General features: G+C 36.2%; 1 protein-coding gene across 3 annotated transcripts in view; it reads left to right on the plus strand.

Annotated features, from left to right (window-relative positions):
• The window catches only part of SUGCT (succinyl-CoA:glutarate-CoA transferase), a 735,783-nt gene that overhangs the window by 64,534 nt on the left and 651,871 nt on the right, over positions 1-19,378 (plus strand). The gene's annotated exons all lie outside the window — the stretch shown is intronic.

Here is a 19,378-nt window from a genome sequence, read left to right on the forward strand (position 1 = left end):
TTTCATTTTCACAAGTCTTAGAAAGAATGTGTGGCTTTTCCTTACAATATTCAAGGGCACCAATTTTCTTTCTGTCCATTGAGAGAATGAAGCATGGATATATATCTCTTTGCTCTTTCCCACAGAGATACTTACATGGTCAAGACATTATTTTTGTGAGTGGGTGGTTTTATTTAATAGCATTGTACTCAATTGTGAATATGTGAAAAGATATGGGACTTTTAAATTTGCATATTCAAATATTAAAATGAATTAACTCAAAAACACCTGAGGTAGATGAGGTGAAAGCTTACTCCTTTAGTACACGGCGCTATATTCTGACAGGGATAACCACACGGCGTGTGCTCAACCATATTATTTATCAGTCAGTGACTCACCTCTTGTATTATCCTCAGGAGATTTTTGTTCTGCTTAACAAATAACAACAACACTAATTGCATGCTTACTATATGCCAAGCATTATTTTAGGTACTTCACGTGTATTACATTAAATAAACTCGGCTTCTTTCACACGGACACATCTCTCACTTCTCAATTCATCCACCCAATGAATGGTTATTGTACATATACAGAGGGAATCCTCTGTATGCTGGCTACTATGGCAGTTACTGGGAATTAAACAGGCAACAGGTAGGCACGGTCCTTAAATGGAGAAGACAAACATTAACAGAAAAGAAATATTAAACAAGTAAAAAGAGCTCTAAAGAAGAGTACAGGATGCTACTGACGTATATAACAGAGTGCCTCAGGCCATTTTAATACTTCCAGAGATTCTGCAGAATGTGGTTTGACAGCAAAGGATAAAAGCAGCCTGAAGAGAATCAGCCCATGCTGGGAATCCCCCTTTAAGGAGTTGTTTCCCCCTGATACCAGCAGTATATGACAGTTCACCAATCCTCTCAGCAGAAGTTCCACAGGAGGGATCACTTCTGAGAGCCCTGGCTGATATTTTTAACCAGCTAATGCAGATGCACTGTTGCCAGTTATATCATGTTGCGTATGAAGTTTTATCTACCGGCCCAGCTGTATATTTGTGCTGTAGCATAACTCCATGTTGTCAGATGACTGATTGGAACCCAGGCTTCCTCACCCTATTCAGTGCAGCCTAATGTTGTCAGGATGGTTGGTCAGGAAAGGCTTCTCTGAGGGCCAGATATTTAAGGTGGGATGCAATTAAGCACTAACCTGGTGACTCTAGGGCAGCACCATGCATGGCATCTAAATGCTGGAGAGTCTGGTGGGTTTGAGGAGCTAGTCTCATTGGATTATTATGAGCTAGCAAAGAAGGGGAAGAGTGAGGTTGGAGATGCAGGGAACTTATTGTTTATGGACCTACTATATTAGTTAAGAGTTTGAAGAGATGGAAAGATACATTATCATATATACATATTTTTAGTGATGATCTAATATATTTCTGCCTGGAAAATGAGTGATGTTTCCAAAGTATAGACTATTATTATGATGAGAAAACTCAAAATGCATGGTTTTTCTATAGTGGACTCATAATATTATTTTTATCCCAAAGGGGCATCAGCTAAATGTGTAATATAGGATAAAATCTATGAAAGTAGTCTTTATGATGAGATTTAAGCAAACTAGTTACAGTTACCTCCAACTAAATCTAAAATCTAGCCTTTTAGGTAATGCTGTGGTATTGTTGGATAAAATTCAGATTTGATAACGGAGAAAAGAGAACTGACGTTGAGTACCTACACTGTGCTAGACCCATGCTTGATATTTTCCATATGCTTTTATGTTTTCATTCTTACATTGATCCTTCCAGGTGTAGGTATTGATAAATTCTGTAACTGAAGCTTAAGGGCTTAGGTAACTTGTACAGGGTGCCCAGGTATGTAAAATGCTAAAGCCATACATTGAACCCAGTCTGCTTTACATCTTCTAGCTATATATAGTACCTTCTGTACTATAGCCACTCTCCATGCTGCCTGAAGAATGAAGCCTGATTTTTATTGTATTTGCATCTTGCTTATGCTTACTATTGATATGATACGTTGCACTGTAGTGAATAGACCATTTGGTGGAGTGAGAAAGCAGTCAACTAAGAGTCTGGAGGCCTGGCTGTATCTCATTCACTCCTGTGTAATGTTTACCTGGCTGCCTAAAAGGGGCACCAGGAGGGCATAAGCCTCATAAGACCATGGTCTTTGCTTGCTCACTGCGGTATCTCCTTGCCTAGAACAGAGCCTGGCACTTTCTAAGCACTCAATAAATAAATGCTGAATGAATGAATAAATGAATACTTGGCACTGTGCTATGTGATCTGGAACATATCGTATAGCTTCTCTCTTTCGATGAAGTGCATCTGGAAGTGATGTTCACACAGCTCCTCTTCCAGATATTGTAAAGAGAAAATAAATGTCTTTTATAGAATGTAAAAGTATAAACATGTATAATGTAATGTAGTACCCATAAGAGTCAGCAATTGCGTGGTATATCTGTAGATTCCTCAGCTCCACCCTCAGAGATACTGATTTGTGGGTAGAGCCCACAAATATGCATATTTAATGATGGCCCCAAGCGCTTCTGATGGAGATGGTTGCAGATCGCACTTGGAAACATTATGAGAGGTGTTATTATTAAAAATCCCTTTGCATGGACTCTGACAGAAGTTAATGACTTGTTAAGATCTATATATTATGTTTAAATTAGAGTCTTGTGCTCCAAATAAAATTATGTTCCATTATTTTTTATGTTCATGGCTCTATGCTAACCAGTTATTATTCAAAAGGGATATCATCTATCTATCTATCTATCTGTCTGTCTATCATCTATCTAATTTTTTTAATGCATAGGGAATATGGAGAGGGTATTGAGAATGAAACCAATGAATATGAGAGATTCTGGAAAGTAAATGACTCAGACATATGTAATACATGTTCTAAGTAATAATTCACCTTACATTTAAACATCAAGAATTATATCAATCAATGAAAAAAATGTATTGACCATATGTGAATAGTATTGTTTTACATACCATAAAGAATTTAATAAGTTACTCTATAAGTAATAATTTGATTGACTAGATTAGATGCATACTCATGGAAAGTTAGAAAATGATAGAAAACTGCATAAAATTAAGTGGAGCATTAGGTAGCAGGCAATATAGAGAACTGTAAGATAGAGAGTTTCTAATCCTTTCTTGGGAATAAACAGCCTTTGAAAGCCTTTGAGTTTCATGATCCTAGAGGCCTGGGGCTGGGGAATGTGTGTGTATGTGTGTGGGTGAGTGTTTGGGTGTGTGTGTGTCTGCATATGTGATGCTGACAATGAGGTAAGTTTTTTGCAAGCAGCCAAGAGGGGTAGATGTGTGAGGGCAAGGGGGTATAGTGCCAGTTGTCAGCTATTTCTGTGAGAACTTCCAGGGTAGGGAAAGCGTCTTATTCAACTTTATGTCCTTGTGCCCCGTATAACAGATGCTCTTCAAATTTTTTTTTTAATTTAAAATAAAATCTTCAAAATCTAATTTATGGCCTACATGGAATCTGTTGGAGAGAAATTACTATAACTTACTACAAGTAAAATATAAATGTGGCTCAGAGTGGGATTTCAGAAAAGTGGTGGGATTTGAGTTGAACGGTACCTGGAAAGGTGAATAGGATTCAGATGGATTGAGGCATTCCTAGTAGAGATCGCAGAGTGAACACAGATAGGGAAGTAGAAAGGAATCAGGCATACCTAGAGAAGAGCAATAGGCCAGCCATGGAAGAGCAGAGAGTTAAAGTTTCAGAGTAGTGGGGGAAACTTGATTAAGGCCATGCTTTGGAAAGTCTTCAAGGTCAAGCAAAGAAATTGAGATGTTATTTGCTCACAGTGAAGTTAGGGAGGTTTTTCAGAAGGGGAGTGACATGATGAAAGCTGTGCTTCCTAAGATTAGTTTGGTCCATATGTGCAGGATGGATTACATCAAGTTTACAAGCGATGCTTCTTAGATATTTATCTCCCCCTTTAAAAACTAAGGACACACAAACAATTACACAAAAGGAAAATAGTCTTACATTGCTATCCAAAGGCACTGTATTGTATTTTTGAAGAGGTGATACATTCACATAATGCTAAATCTACAAGAAACAAGTATGTTGACTATATAATTTATCATACAAATCAGGACTCTTTTAAGAGTGAAAGAGAGCTCTCTATATAATAACCAGGTTTGTCTTTGTCACTCTGTATCTGAGTTTACAATGTAAATCTCCTTCCCTCTGTCCTCAATTCACCCGCTTCTCAGAGACAGTCAATGGTATCACTTTTCTTTTGCATCCTTTCAGAGATGTTCTACTGAAAAACAAGCACAATAGTCTTCCCCCATCTTTTTTTTTTTTAAATAAGTGGTTCTTTTTGAAAAAATATTTATTTATTTTATTTTTGGCTGTGTGGGGTCTCAGTTGCAGGACGTGGGATCTTTGTTGAGGCATGCGGGATCTTTCGTTGTGGTGCGTGGGCTCCTCTCTCTAGTTGTGGCGTGCGGGCTGTCTAGTTGTGGCGTTCGGGATCCAGAGCACATGGGCTCTGTAGCTGTGGCACGTAGGCTCTCTAGTTGTGGCTCACATGCTCAGTAGTTGAGGTGCACAGGCTTAGTTGCTCTGCGGCATGTGGGATCTTAGTTCCCCGACCAGGGATCGAACCTGCGTCCCCTGCATTGGAAGGCGGATTCTCAACCACTGGACCACCAGGGAAGTCCCTAACCTACTTATTTCTTATGTTATTTCTGAGCTTGAGGTATCCTGTGCTCTAGCAATGGTTTTCATCTGTGGATAGTAATCGTCACTCCAGGGGAGTTTTAAAATGATGTGTGGGATGGTTGGGTTGTACTGGTATTTAGTGCTTGGGGTTGGGATGAGTAAACATCCTTAAGGTATGGGACAGGCTCATGAATCTGGAATGTCACCTCCAAAATGCCAGTAGTGCCCCTATTGAAAGCCTTAACTAGATACACAGGACTTTTGGTCATGTTTTATGACTTGGTTTTTTTCTCAGCTTCCTTAGGGAAAATTTGCCACTTCTTTCTCTATGCTCCAATGTAATTTTCATTATGTTGCTTATTGTATGTCGATCTGTCTCTGACTTTGGAATGTAAGTGCCTGAATTCAGGGAGTGTCTTTGGGATATTTTTGTATATCCCTAGAGTATAACACAGATCCACTACAGAGTTGGTGCTCATTGATTATTTGTTATATATGAATTTGGAATCTTTAAGGATTCAACTTCGGTTTGATAATAACAGGTTGATACATGTAGCAATAGCTATAGCATTTGAGATTCCTTTTGGAGTTCTTTAACGAACATACTTAAAAATAAAAGGAGAGTCTTCTATTGGGTGGAACATTTCATATAAGCCTCATACTCAGAAAATGTGAATAGGGAATTTTTGGGTTGTGACTGGAAAAATATGGTAAAAAATATTTGGAAAAAACATTCAGCTTGAGGTAACGATTAAAAGTCATTTAAACAAGTTTTTTCCTAATGTTTTTGCTTTCTGAATCTTATGAAAGAAAAAACCTCCCCCTCTTTTTTTTTTTTCTATCTCAGTACGTGGTTACTTTTGAGAGCATTGTGTTCGTTTTGAGTCATCATGCTTTGAAAGTGTTATAATCAGAGAAAATCCTAAAAAGAATGGCCAAAATTATCCCAGGGATATAAAATAGTTTCTTCAATGAGAAAGTCTATAGAGACTGGATTTGTTTGCCATAGATAAGGCAAAGAAATGATTTGAGTGCCATTTTCATCTGTTTTGGGGAGGATGTAGAATAGTTGTTTTTATTGTTCGTAGAACAATGAATAAGAGAAAATGAGCCCATATCAGAGAAGATATTTTAGTTAGCTAAATGAAGAGCTTTTTGACCGTCAGGATATTGAACCTTGCCGTGCATAAAGAAACAGGTCGTGCGGTTTCTGTTAGCATGGCGGAGAGAAAGATCCTGTCCTGGCTTGAAATCCCAGTTCCACATGACATCTCTGAACCGTGTTTTTCTCATTTGTGAAAATGAGAGTACTAACACACGTCTTGGAAAATGTACTCAGATTAAATGAGATAATGTGTAGGCAAACACCTGGGAAATAGTGCTAGTTCCTTTTCCCTTTCTGGTGCATGCCTGGCATGTATTAGATACTCAATAACTGCTCTGTTTCCTCTGGAGATCTTTAAGGAGAGAGGGATAAGCATCTTCCTGGATGATTTAGAAATTTACCTGCCTAAAGGCAGGAAGTTGGACCAAATGATCCTTTGAGAGTTTTTCAGCTTTAAGAGTCTTTAGGTGCTGTTTTATTTTGGAAACTAATACAATAGAATTTCTTTCTCTTTTTTAAAAGCTCTTTTGTAGGAAAGCTTGGCTAGTCAAGGATGTAGTGTTTAATTCATACTGTCATTTTACACAGTAAAAAGGAAAATGCAGAGTGTCTTGAGTGGCTGTTTGAACCACAGAGACTTTTGATGGAAAGTTAATGAGAGCTTAAATTCTGAGTTAGTAACTTCTCTAGGAGATTGGACTGCATGACAAATCACAATGTGTATTCTACACTCAAGCATTTTTATCTAAGTAAAATCAGGGTAAAGGGACTGTAAAGGAGGAGCTTAAAGAGGTCCCTGAAAGGGCAATGTGCAGCTTTGAAGAAATAAAGGGAAATAAGGTCTAGCTCAGTTAGTCTTAGTTCTGAACCATGTTCTTCTCACCCATGTTGCCCCCTGGACTGGCTGTCGAGAACCATAACCCTGTTTAGTTGTAACTGAGGAATAGTGTCCACATTAACTTTTGAGAAAATAGTTTAATTTCTGTCTTTCATTGCATGTCCAAGGAGGGGGAGACTTCTGCACTTCTGGCCGGAAAAGTTCTAAAATATTAGCAGGATTAATATTTAAACCTGTGTATAAACGATGCCTTTAAGTAGAGTCAGACGTACTTTTAGTCATCTCTAAGTCAGTCTTTTTATAGATTGAGGATAAGCAAGTGCAAAAATAATAAATACTTGGCCTGAAGTCATAGTCACTGGAAAAGAACTTTGAACTTTTAATAAAGCTTACGTTTGTGCTAGTAAATCATAATCCTTGTCCTGAGGGATAAGAAATGTTGAGAAACTTTTCACTACAGAACTATGGGATGTAATCCTACAAAACTTTCAGATCCTGATTGAATTAAGGATTTTCAGGTTTTAGGCACACTGATTCCGATTTTACTATATACCAGAAGTCTTTAGAATTGCTTAGACAACTCTAAATGATACATAAATTCCCATGTCTTAGACCTAATGAAACAAACCTGGGCTGGTGTTACTTGTATATCTGTATTCTTGAAAAGCCTTCTGAGAGATTCTGATAATCCACCTGGTTTTGGAATCACTGGTTTAAGTAATAAGAGGTACTGTTAATACTTTGTGAAAAAAGGGCACGTGGTTTCTGTTTCCTTCCTCCATCCATTGCATTCTGGCTTCCATAGCCCCCTCACCAATGAAATTGCTCTTGGGAGGGTTCAGTGACCTCTTAATTGGAAACTACAGCGGATACTTTTCCTTTCTGTTTGTTTGTTTATTTATTTATTTTTTACAGTAGGTCCTTATTGGTTATCTGTTTTAAATATAGCAGTGTGTACATATCAATCTCAAACTCCCAATCTATTCCTTCCACCACGTTTCCCCCCCCGCCCCCCAGTAACCATAAGTTCATTCTCGAAGTCTGTGACTCTGTTCCTGTTTTGTAAATAAGGTCATTTGTATAATTTTTCTTTTAGATTACACATATAAGCGATATCATATATTTGTCTTCCTCTGTCTGACTTACTTCACTTTTCCTTTCTTATCTCACTTTGTGACAGTAGACAGTGTTGGCCACCTACCCCTCCTTGATGCTCTTTTCCTCCTTGTCTCCCGTAATATGTCTTTCCTGGTTTTCCTCCCACATAGCTGTTCTCTCCTTCTCAGTCTTCTTCATGGCCTCCTTTTCCTCAGCCTGCTTTTAAAGTAATGATTGTGCCCAGAATTCTGTGCTTTGACCTCATCTATTTTTTTTACTTTTTTATACTCTCTAATAAGGCAGCCATTAGCCACATGGGACTGTTAAGCATTTGAAATGCATCAAGTTTGAATTGAGATGTGCTGTAAGTGTAAGAAGTACAATGGATTTCAAAGACATATGAAAAAGAACATGTAAATTTTCTCATTAATAATTTAAAAAATTGATTACATTTTGAAATGATAATATTTTAGATATGTTGTATTAAATGAAATATATTACTAAAATTAATTACACTGGTTTCCTTTTACTTTTTTTAGCATGGCTAGTAAAATTTTAAAAATTACATATGTAGTTTTTATTTTGCTCACCTTATATTTCTGTTGGGTAGCACTGTTCAATATGTTCTTCCTAGATAATATCTCAAACCTAGCGTGGTTCTAACTACCATACATAATGTTTTGGCTCTCAAATTTATATCTTTCACCCAGTTCTTTTTCCCTTGGGTTTTAGGTTGGCATATTCAACTCTTGATTGGATATACTCCTTAAACTGAACAAACAAAAAACCAGTTCAGCAGACTTATTTTTCTTTTCCTTTATCCTATCTCAACTGAACTATTAACCCAAACCCAGAAACTTAAACTTCTGTCCAAACATTCACTAAGTCTGGGTTCTGTGTTCTAACTCTTGTGACCATTTGTTCCGTCTTCTCATTCCTACTGCTGTTGACTTAGTTTGGCCTCTGATCTTTTTCATGAATAATTGCAGTAATTTTCTACTTGGTTCCCTGCCTCAACTCTCAAACCTTATGATTCTTATGACTCCTCTCTAATCTACAAAGTGATGCCAGTGATATTTAATTTGTGTTCGATAAAACTGACCTTGGAACTTTTTCTGGGACCTTTCAGTTATTTCCTATCATAGTTAGAGAAGCAAATAAACAAATAAACCTAACCTCATTAGATATATAATATCAGGCCTTCATGATTTGTCTTTGGTTGCTATCCAGGCTCATTTCTTTCTTTCTTTTTTAATTTTTATTTTATTTATTTTTTTATACATGAGGTTCTTATTAGTTATCCATTTTCTACATATTAGTGTATACATGTCAATCCCAATCTCCCAATTCATCACACCACCACCATCCCTGCCTGCTACTTTCCCCCCTTAGTGTCCATACATTTGTTCTCTACATCTGTGTCTCTATTTCTGCCCTGCAAACCAGTTCATCTGTACCATTTTTCTAGGTTCCACATATATGCGTTAATATATGATATTTGTTTTTCTCCTTCTGACTTACTTCACTCTGTATTACAGTTTCTAGATCCATGCATGTCTCTACAAATGACCCCATTTCATTCCTTTTTATGGCTGAGTACTATTCCATTGTATATATGTACCACATCTTCTTTATCCATTTGTCTGTCGATGGGCATTTAGGTTGCCTCCATGACCTGGCTATTGTAAATAGTGCTGCAGTGAACATTGGGGTACATGTGTCTTTTTGAATTATGGTTTACTCAGGGTATATGCCCAGTAGTGGGATTGCTGGGTTGTATGGTAATTCTATTTTTAGTTTTTTAAGGAACCTCCATGGTGACTGTATCAATTTACATTCCCACCAACAGTGCAAGAGGGTTCCCTTTTCTCCACACCCTCTCCAGTATTTGTTGTTTGTAGATTTTCTGATGATGCCCATTCTAACTGGTGTGAGGTGATATACCTCATTGTAGTTTTGATTTGCATTTCTCTAATAATTAGTGATGTTGAGCAGCTTTTCATGTGCTTCTTGGCTATCTGTATGTCTTTGGAGAAATGTCTATTTAGGTCTTCTGCCCATTTTTGGATTGGGTTGTTTGTTTTTTTAATATTGCGCTGCATGAGCTGTTTATATATCTTGGAGATGAATCCTTTGTCCGTTGATTTGTTTGCAAATATTTTCTCCCATTCTGAGGGTTGTCTTTTTGTCTTGTTTGTAGTTTCCTTTGCTTTGCAAAAGCTTTTAAGTTTCATTAGGTCCCATTTGTTTATTTTTGTTTTTATTTCCATTACTCTAGGAGGTGGATCAAAAAAGATCTTGCTGTGATTTATGTCAAAGAGTGTTCTTCCTGTGTTTTCCTGTAAGAGTTTTATTGTGTCCAGCCTTACATTTAGGTCTCTAATCCATTTTCAGTTTATTTTTGTGTATGGTGTTAGGGAGTGTTCTAATTTCATTCTTTTACATGTAGCTGTTCAGTTTTCCCAGCACCACTTATTGACGAGACTGTCTTTTCAGCCTCATTTCTTATCATACCTTCACATTCATTGTTTGCTTCAGTCATCCAAACTAGTTGCAAAGTCTTCTCCAAAATTATGGATCAATCTTTAATATATCTTAAAAGAGTCATAGACTTCTTTGAGAATTTGATGAAAGCTATCAAACGTCTTCTAGGAAATTAACACACAGAATTTTTGCACGTAGTTTCAGAGGGATCTTGGAACACCTAAAACTGGGACAAGAGCTGTAGTTTATATTCTTTTGTTTCCCAGGTATTCCTTCTGCATTGTAGGCTAGTTTTCTTCTTGGTCATTTGTAAGCCTTGATCTCTATTCTGCTAATAATTATTGTGTAAAAAATCACCTTGAAACTTAGTGACTTAAAACAAGAGCAGTCATTTTATGAACTCTCATAGTTTCCATGGGTCAGGAGTTTGGGAAGGGCTCAGTTGGGTGGTTCTGGCTTGGGGTTTCTCAAGCAATTGCAGTCAAAGCAGGAACAGTGGGGGCTGGAGCAGCTTGGGGCTGCCAGGCATCTCCCCATCTAATCTCAGGACTTTTTCACGTCATCTCTCTGCATGGGCTAGTTTGAGCTTCCTTACAGTATGTGGCCTTAGAGCAGTCAGACTGTCTATATGGGGGCTCAGGGCTCCACTAACACAAGTGTTCCAGTAAACAAGGCAAAGTCACCAATACATATGTTCTATGACATAGTTGTGGAGGTCATGCTATAACCCTTCGCAAAATTTTATTGGTTACAAGCATGTCACAAACCCACCCAGAATGAAGGAGAAAGGAATTAGACTCCACCTGTTGATGGGGGCAGGGAATGTTAAGGTACTAAAAGGGCATGTGGAAGGGAATATTGCAACCATCTTTGGAAAATACAATCTGTCACAGTCTCTCAACATGCTGCAATGCTACGTAAAGAGCAGGTGGGATTTAGGCACAGTCTTTCCACTTGGTGGAGAAATCTGCTAGTAACAATGGACTTTTTGTAGCTTTAAGTGATCTTTTCTTGGCTTTGCCTGTGGCAAAAATTGGTTATGGACTAAGCCTTATGATCTCAATATAAACATTTTCTACTCTTAGTGTCTGAACCTAATTAACAAAGAGACAACCAGAATGAAAGGAACAGAGAAGCTATCTCTTGATACATTAGATAGCAGTTTTGAGAGAGTAAAAAAGGATGTTTTCCACCTTTTAAAACTTGTATCTTAATGACTTGATAATCCATTTGGATGAAACAAATGTACTGCCATAGACAGCAGAAAGTTAAATGTTCTCCTATGTGCTGATAGTTTATTATTGTGTTCCAAGACTGGCCTTAATAGGTCACTGGTTCCATCTAATTTTTGTCATAACTAAATAAGAGTAAAATAATTTTTTAAACCAGATCATCTGCTGCATATATTTGACTTATTCTGGCAACTCCATGCATGTGGCCACCACAACTACACAGAGTGATTCTATCCAGTTTATCTTGGAGGGTTCAGGAAGCACTGTATTGGATAACTTTTAACACTGGTGTAGAAAGATTTTTCATTCAAAAGTAATTGCATTCAAAATCCATAGTGTAGTTCTTTGAGACATCATTTATTGGTGAGAAATGAAAATTAAATGAAATAGGTAAAATTATAGGACAGGGAACATCCTCAAGAGTTCATCTGTTTTGTTGCTTCTGGGTATGGCTTACCTAAATCATACCAGAAATAGACAACTCTTATAAAGGTCTGGAGCTACTTCTGGAATATGTAAGACTGAGTTCAGAGGAGGCCTGTTAAATATAGGATTGACTATATGCCGATCTTAGTGGGTGTGAAAGTTGTTTTGTCTCAGAAATTACAGACATTGATGTTTAGATTTGTTTTTTGCTTTTCTCTGATCCATTAGCACTGAAAGCTATAGCACAGAAAGTATAACTAGGAAACTTTTTCTTGAAGAACAACATGGAAAGAAGCAAAATAACTTTTCAAATAGTTTCTTAGGCCATCCCTTAAAATATCACAATTCCCCAACCATCCATTCCATTTTCTCTCAGTCTAACCCTATTTAAACTCAAGGGGACAGCCAGGCTAGATGATATTTTGGGCATCTCACTGTGGGAGCTAACTCAGAATAATTTAGATGGTATTTAATCTCTGGACAAGAAAATAGTATGTTTGGCGTGTTAAGGGATCTTTGAAAATTTGTAGTTTTGTCTACTTTAAAAATTTTTTTAATTTTTAAATAAATTTTTATATTTATTTATTTATGATGTTGTTGTTGCTGTTGTTGTTGTTTTTGGCCGTGCTGTGCAGTATGAACGATCTTATTTCCCTGACCAGGGATCGAACCTGTGTTCCATGCAGTGGAAGTCTTAACCACTGGACCGCCAGGGAATTCCCAGTTTTGTCTATCTTTTTAATTTAGCAGGCTCCCAGTGAATGGATTCTTCCAGTTATTTTCTGAAAAAGGTTTTGGTTTACATTTTTCAGAGTGGTAAAAGCATGTTTTTCTGTAGATGCATTCAATTGCTTGCCATTCACTTAAATTTTGTAGAACAAACCAGCCCACATCAGAACTGATTTTTTCTTAATTGTAGAAATGACAAATCAACTCACTCATTTAAAATTTTTGCTTTCTAGTGATTGTCTGTAAAGGAGAGATGATGAATATTGGAATTAGAATAATACATGGAGGCAAGGTGGTAGTGAAAAGATCAGAAGCTTTGGGGTCAGAATTTCTGAGTTCCAGTTCTAGTTGTACCATTTGCTCTCTGTGATTTTGACAAGTTAATTTATCATCTAAATGTTTCTTTCATAATCTGTAAGATGGAGATACTATTGGTACTTACAGAATTCTTATTGAGAGTTAAATGTAACAGCATATGTTAAAGCACTTTGAAGAGCATGAAGTTGTACATGACGTTATGAACATGCAGGAGACCCGAAGCTAGCTTCTTACTGGTTTACTAAATACAAGATAGTTAAGTATCCAGACCTGGTCATGAAACCTTAAGGAAGGTAATTGAATCCAGTAATGTGGTAGAGGCAGTGGACTCAGGGTCACTTGGGGTCTCCTTCCGACTTAGCTGCTGAACGCTTGTAACATCTTACGATATTTAGGTAACCTTGCTGTTCCTCATCTATAACAAGGATTGCATGCTCCTAAGGGTTGTGCAAAAAGTTAGGTACTGATTTTAAAGTGCAGTATAGAATTTTGCCTTCTATAAGTCCGATTCCTCTAAGTTGTACCTTTAATGTTTGGAAGGGTAGAAAGTTTAAATTTATTATTAGAAAGAAATTCTTAGTATTAGGTCAGCAAGCATCCACGTGGGATCCAGAGAATGGCACAAGTCAGTTTGTTACGTTTTCTCTTGAGTCGCCTATCTGGTGTGGCAGGTGCATCAGGAGGATGGACTCTTCTCTCCCTCATCTTCTTAAATCTTTCTTTACTTCCCTCCTTCTGGCATCCCAATTTCTTGTGTTTGTGGCTTCTGACTTGTGCTCTGTTGAGGCTGAGAAGGAGGTGTGTGGGTGGGAGATGGGGTGGAACTTTGAGCCTTTCAGGATGTGATTAAGAAAAATGATCTTCCTCTTCCAGGTTCTAGGTGAACATTCTAAAGACTTTCTCTTGTTGGTATTGTGCAACACTGTGAGCCTAAATGAAGTGCATTACAGTGCTCTCTTTTCTCTGTCTTACCAGGGATCTGTTTGCCGGTAAGCAGCAGAGACTGATCTCTTAACAACTGTATACTTTCCTGCTTCTCTGCCTCCATTGATACGGGGACTTAACTATAGGATCCTTTCAAGTTCTAAAAATATGTGATTTAGGTTGGCGGACTCCATAGTGTCACTGAGGCACATAGGTGATAGATTTTGTTATGCCTATTTATAGGTGAAAAAGTGAAGGCACCTACTAGTAGAATTTACAGCTTTGAGTTCCGTGTTTCAGCCATTCAACAGAACTTCCTTCATGTAGGGGAAATGTTACTCTGTGAAAATTTGTATGTGACTGTGCTAAAAGCATATTCTTTAGCATCAGTGAATGGCTCGAGTAGATTTTGTGCTTGGAACAGAAGGTTCAGATACTGTGTAGTTCCAGAGTCGGTGCTCATAAAGTGTGAAGGCAGTGACTGTGGTGACTGTGTTCTTCCTAGTCGCTAAAACCCTCATTTGATCTGAATATACCACTTTTTGTTCTCTGTGCTGCTCTTTCTATTTCTACTAAAGATACTTTTCCTAACTAGGGTTGCAAGTCATACTTATGGTGGCTTTCATAATCAAAATATTACCATCATATTAAGAAGCTTAATTTCGTATTGATTTTCCCCACAATTCATTTAATTTAACCCCTCCCTCACCCAATCAATAATCCAAGTCTATGAATTCAAATTTCTAAGTATCTCATGAATACATCTGTTCCCTCTTTCCTCTGTCCTTGATTGAGGTTCCCATCTTGGCCTTTTCCCGTGAGCCCCTGTCAAATCTTTCTGATGGGTCTTCTAGAGCACTACACCAAGTATCTTAAAAAAGTCACATTTGTGCAGCTTTTTACATTCATAAAAAGTTTTTTTATACACCTTTTCTTATTTAATCTTCATACCAACTGATGAGGTAGATTTTGTCATTAGCAAGATTTTACAATTGACCAAAAAACTAACAAAGGCTAAGAACTTGCCAAAGGTTATGCAGTTAGTAAATAGTAGAAGAATTCATATTTCGGAAAATAGATCATTATAAAATTCATGTGCCCTAGAGTAAAAACAAAATTTTCTGTAGATTACATTTATATAATGAATGCCTCATTTTGAAATAAAAATATGACATAGAGACATGGACATATTTAACAATAACTTCTTATTTTGAAAATGAAGGCAACTACTTTAAAAAAGTTTTAACATTTTTTGTTGTTTTATGGAGTAATTAGGTTGAGTAATATGACTAAGGAGAAAAATTCTTGGTGGGAGAATTCATGCCTCTTTATTGAACGTGTGCCAGAACTGATTTAAAGTTTCTTATGTACTTTTTAACCAGACAAGGTTTTAATGAATAACTTAGAAAACACATCATTTTTCTTTTTCATTTGGCAAACTCTGAAAGTAGTGAGAATAGATAATGGAGAAATGAATGAAATGTTAAAACAGTCTTAAACTGTGTTTGGGAAATAATCTTTTTAAATTTTTAATTTTATAATTTAGGAGATTGTGATGTAAAGGAAACAAATGAACACCTTTATAGGTGGTTGCCTATTTTTTTCCCCTTCTTCTCTAGATTGCATAATTTTCTAAAAATAAAAACCACTTTGAAATTTTCAAACTTTATTTTTTAAAGAACTAATTCAGGTTCTACTTATCAACTTTAAAATTTTAAAACAATTTTGTACTTACAGAAAAGTTGTAGACATAGTACAGAAAGTTCCTATACCCTTCATCCTAATGTTAACACTTTACAAAATCATAGTACAATGATCAAAACTAAGAAATTAACACGGGTATGATACTATTAACTAAACTCCACATTTTTTTCAGACTTCCCTAGTTTTTCCACTAATGTTCAGGTTTTACCTGTAATGAGTTTTTGAATACATGAATGAATGGGGGATGAGAAAATATATGAAAATAACATTGAAATAGTGAGAATGGAGAGATACACAAATGAATATGTAAAGTGAATGATTGGGAAGACTCTTAATATTTTTATGTTATAGTTTGTCCTCTAACTATAACTCTGTGTCTTAACTCTTAAGTAGAATATTCTTTTTCTTGTAGTTTTGTTGATGAGAGGCACACTCATTTTAGTTTTATAGGAAAATCATCATAAGTTGCTCTTACAAAAAGGTTACATTAACTTATCAAAAGAACCGAATACACTTAAAGCAGTTTCTAAGTGACCATGAAAAAAAACATTCTACTATTGATTTCTAGAATTAAAATTTAATAAAATAAAAACTTTACTTCATTTCCAAAAGTCTACTTATAAGTTTAAATCCAAATTATGATGAGATTCTAGGGCATATTGCTTAACAAGGTCAGTTAGTTACCCATTTTTCCTGAAATATATTTTTACTAAAGATTGTGAGTGATGAATTCCTATACTCATTGACATAAAAAGTACCACCCCATTTATCCCAGATTTGAGGAGAAGAGGCACATTGGTTAGTACTGTCACGGCATTAGGGCTCCTATGGAGCTCCAGATGTGGAAGGGGAGTTTGATTCCATGAGGATACACAGCCTCTTCTCTGATTCTGCCTGATTGCACCTGGGAATACCTAGTCACTTCACAGCCACAATGTGGTTCTCTGTGGGATTTTCTGCTTACTAAATGGTAATTTATTTTCACTTTCTTATTCCTCTGGCATGCTGACAATTCTTAGATGACAGGAATATGATTATGAGGGATTTCCAAAGTATGAGCATAGCCATCTCTGAATTAAAATAGAATACAAATGGTACATCTTCTTTAATTATTGCTACCAAGCAGCCTTGAATGAAATGTAACTTCTAGAGTTCCCACTAAGTACATGTTCTTTAGCAGACCTTTAAAGAGATTTTAAAAATTTCTATTTTTCTGCTTTAATTACCAGCATTATAATGGTATTTAAAAAATAAAACAGCTTTATGGAGATATAATTCATATACCATATAATTCACCCATTTAAAGTGTACAATTCAGTGTTTTTTAGTATATTCACAGAGGTGTGCAATCAACTTCAGAACTTTTTCATCATCCCCAGAAGAAACCCCAGGCCCATTAACAGTACTCCCTATTCCTACTTGCCCCCAGCCCACAGTTCTACTTTTCTCTCTGTGGTTTTGCCTATTATGGATGTTTCATAAAAATGATATCATATAATATGTGGCATTTTGTGACTGGTTTCTTTCTCTTAGCATACTGTTTTCAGAATTCTTCCATGTTGTAGTATGTATTAGTACTTCGTTTTTATTGCCTGAAATATCCCGTCATCTGGCTGTACCACACTTTACTTATCCATTTACCAGTTGATGGACATTTGGGTTTCTTCCACTCTTAGGATATTGTGAATAATGCTGCTATGGAAATTTGTGCATATGTTTCTTGGGAGAACATATGTTTTCATACTCTTGGGTATATACCTAGAAGTGAAGTTGCTGGGTCATATGGTAACTCTATATCTAAGTTTTTGAAGAACTGCCAGTCTTTTTCCACAGCGACTACACCATTTTACAATCCTACTGGTGGCATATGAGTTTCAATTTTTTTCACATCCCTGCTAACACTTGTTATTATTTCTCTTTTTCATGATAGCCATTCTAGTGGGTGTGATGTGGTATCTCGTTGTGGTTTTGATTTGCATTTCCCTGGTGACTAATGATGTTGAGCATCTTTCAATGTGCTTATTAGCCATTGATATATCTTCTTTGGAGAAATGTGTATTTAAACCCTCTGCTTATTTTTTAATTGGGTTGTCTTTATTGTTTCGAGTTATAAGCACATTGTGGTTTTCATTTGCATTTCCCTGATGGCTAATGATGCTGAACATCTTTTCATATGCTTAATGACCATTTGTAGATCTTTGGAGAAATGTCTATTCAATTCTTTGCCCATTTAAAAAATGGTTATTTGTCTTCTTATTGAGTTGTAAGTATTCTTTATAAATTCTGTTTATAAGTTCCTTATCAGATATGTGATTTGCAAAAACTTTCTCCCATTTTTTATCTATTCATTTCCTTGATCATTTACTTTGAAACACATGTGATTTTTATTTTCATGATGTACCATTTATCTTTTTTCTTTTGCTGCTATTAGGTGTCATATCTAAGAAATCAATGCCAAATTGAAGATCATGAGGATTTACTCCTATATTTTCTTTTGTTTTATAGTTTTAGCTCTTATGTTTAGGTCTATGGTCCATTTAGAGTTAATTTTGTATATAGTGTGAGGAGGGAGTCCAGCTTCATTCTTTTGCATTCTTTTCACCAATTTTTGAGGACTATTCCTTCCCCATTGAATTATCTTGGTATGCTTGTCAAAAATGAATTGAAGGTGAGAATTTCTGTAGTCTGTATATCTGCCTTGTGCCATCCATGCTGCCTTGTTTGCAGTAGCTTTGTAGTAAGTTTTAAAATTGGGCAGTATGTGTCCACATTTGTTCTTCTTTTTCTAGGTTGTTTTGGCTATTCTTTGTCCCTGGAGTTTCCATATGAATTTTAGGATCAGATTTTATTTCTGCAAAAAAGGCACCTAGGATTTCAATAGGTGAAACAGTACTGAATCTGTAGATCAGTTTGGGAGTATTGCAGTATTAACAATTTTAAGTCATGACAATGGGATGTCTTTCCATTTATTTAGATCTTCTTTAATTTCTTTCAACAATATTTTGTAGTTTTCAGAGTTTAAGTTTATACTTCTTTTGTTAAATTTATTCCTCAGTACTTTATTCTTCTTGATGCTGTTGTAAACGAAATTGCTTCTTAATTTCATTTTTGGTTTATTTATTGTTATTGTGTAGAAATAAGATTGATTTTTGTATAATGCCTTGTATCTTGCAAACTTGCTGAACTCACTTATTAGTTCTAACAGATTTTTGGTGGATTTCTTAGGATTTTCTGTATACAAAATTATGTCACCTGCAAATAAAGGTAGTTTTATTTATTTCTTTCCAGCCTTTTATTTCTTTTTCTTTCCTAATTATACTGGTTAAAACCTCCAGTGTAATGTTTACTTGGAGTGATGAGAGCAGACATCCTTGTCTTGTTCCTAATGGGGCCAAGCATTCAGTCTTTCACCTTTAACTATGAGGTTAGCTGTTTTTTGTTTTTTGTTTTTCACATTTGCCCTTTATGAGATTGAAGAATTTCATTTCTGTTCCTAGTGTGGTGGTGTTGAGTATTTTATCATGAAGGGTGTTGAGTTTTATCATATGCTTATGTTGATTGATATTCAAGTGTTAAACCAACCTTCCATTCCTGAGAAAAATCCTGATTTGTCATGGTGTATAATCATTTTTGTATGTTGCTGGATTCAGTTTGTTAGCATTTTGTTGGAATTTTTTGGTGTGTTCACATTCATCAGAGATGTTGGTCTGTAGCTTTATTTTCCTTTGATGTTTCTGTGTGGCTTGACCTCAGTTTTCACTGGTCTTATAGAATGAGTAGAGAAGTGTTTCCTCTCTTCCAGGTTTCAGAAGTATTTGTA

This window comes from Neophocaena asiaeorientalis, unplaced genomic scaffold, assembly GCF_003031525.2.
Source record: "Neophocaena asiaeorientalis asiaeorientalis breed wild unplaced genomic scaffold, Neophocaena_asiaeorientalis_V1.1 scaffold56, whole genome shotgun sequence".
NCBI classification, from domain to species: Eukaryota; Metazoa; Chordata; class Mammalia; order Artiodactyla; family Phocoenidae; genus Neophocaena; species Neophocaena asiaeorientalis.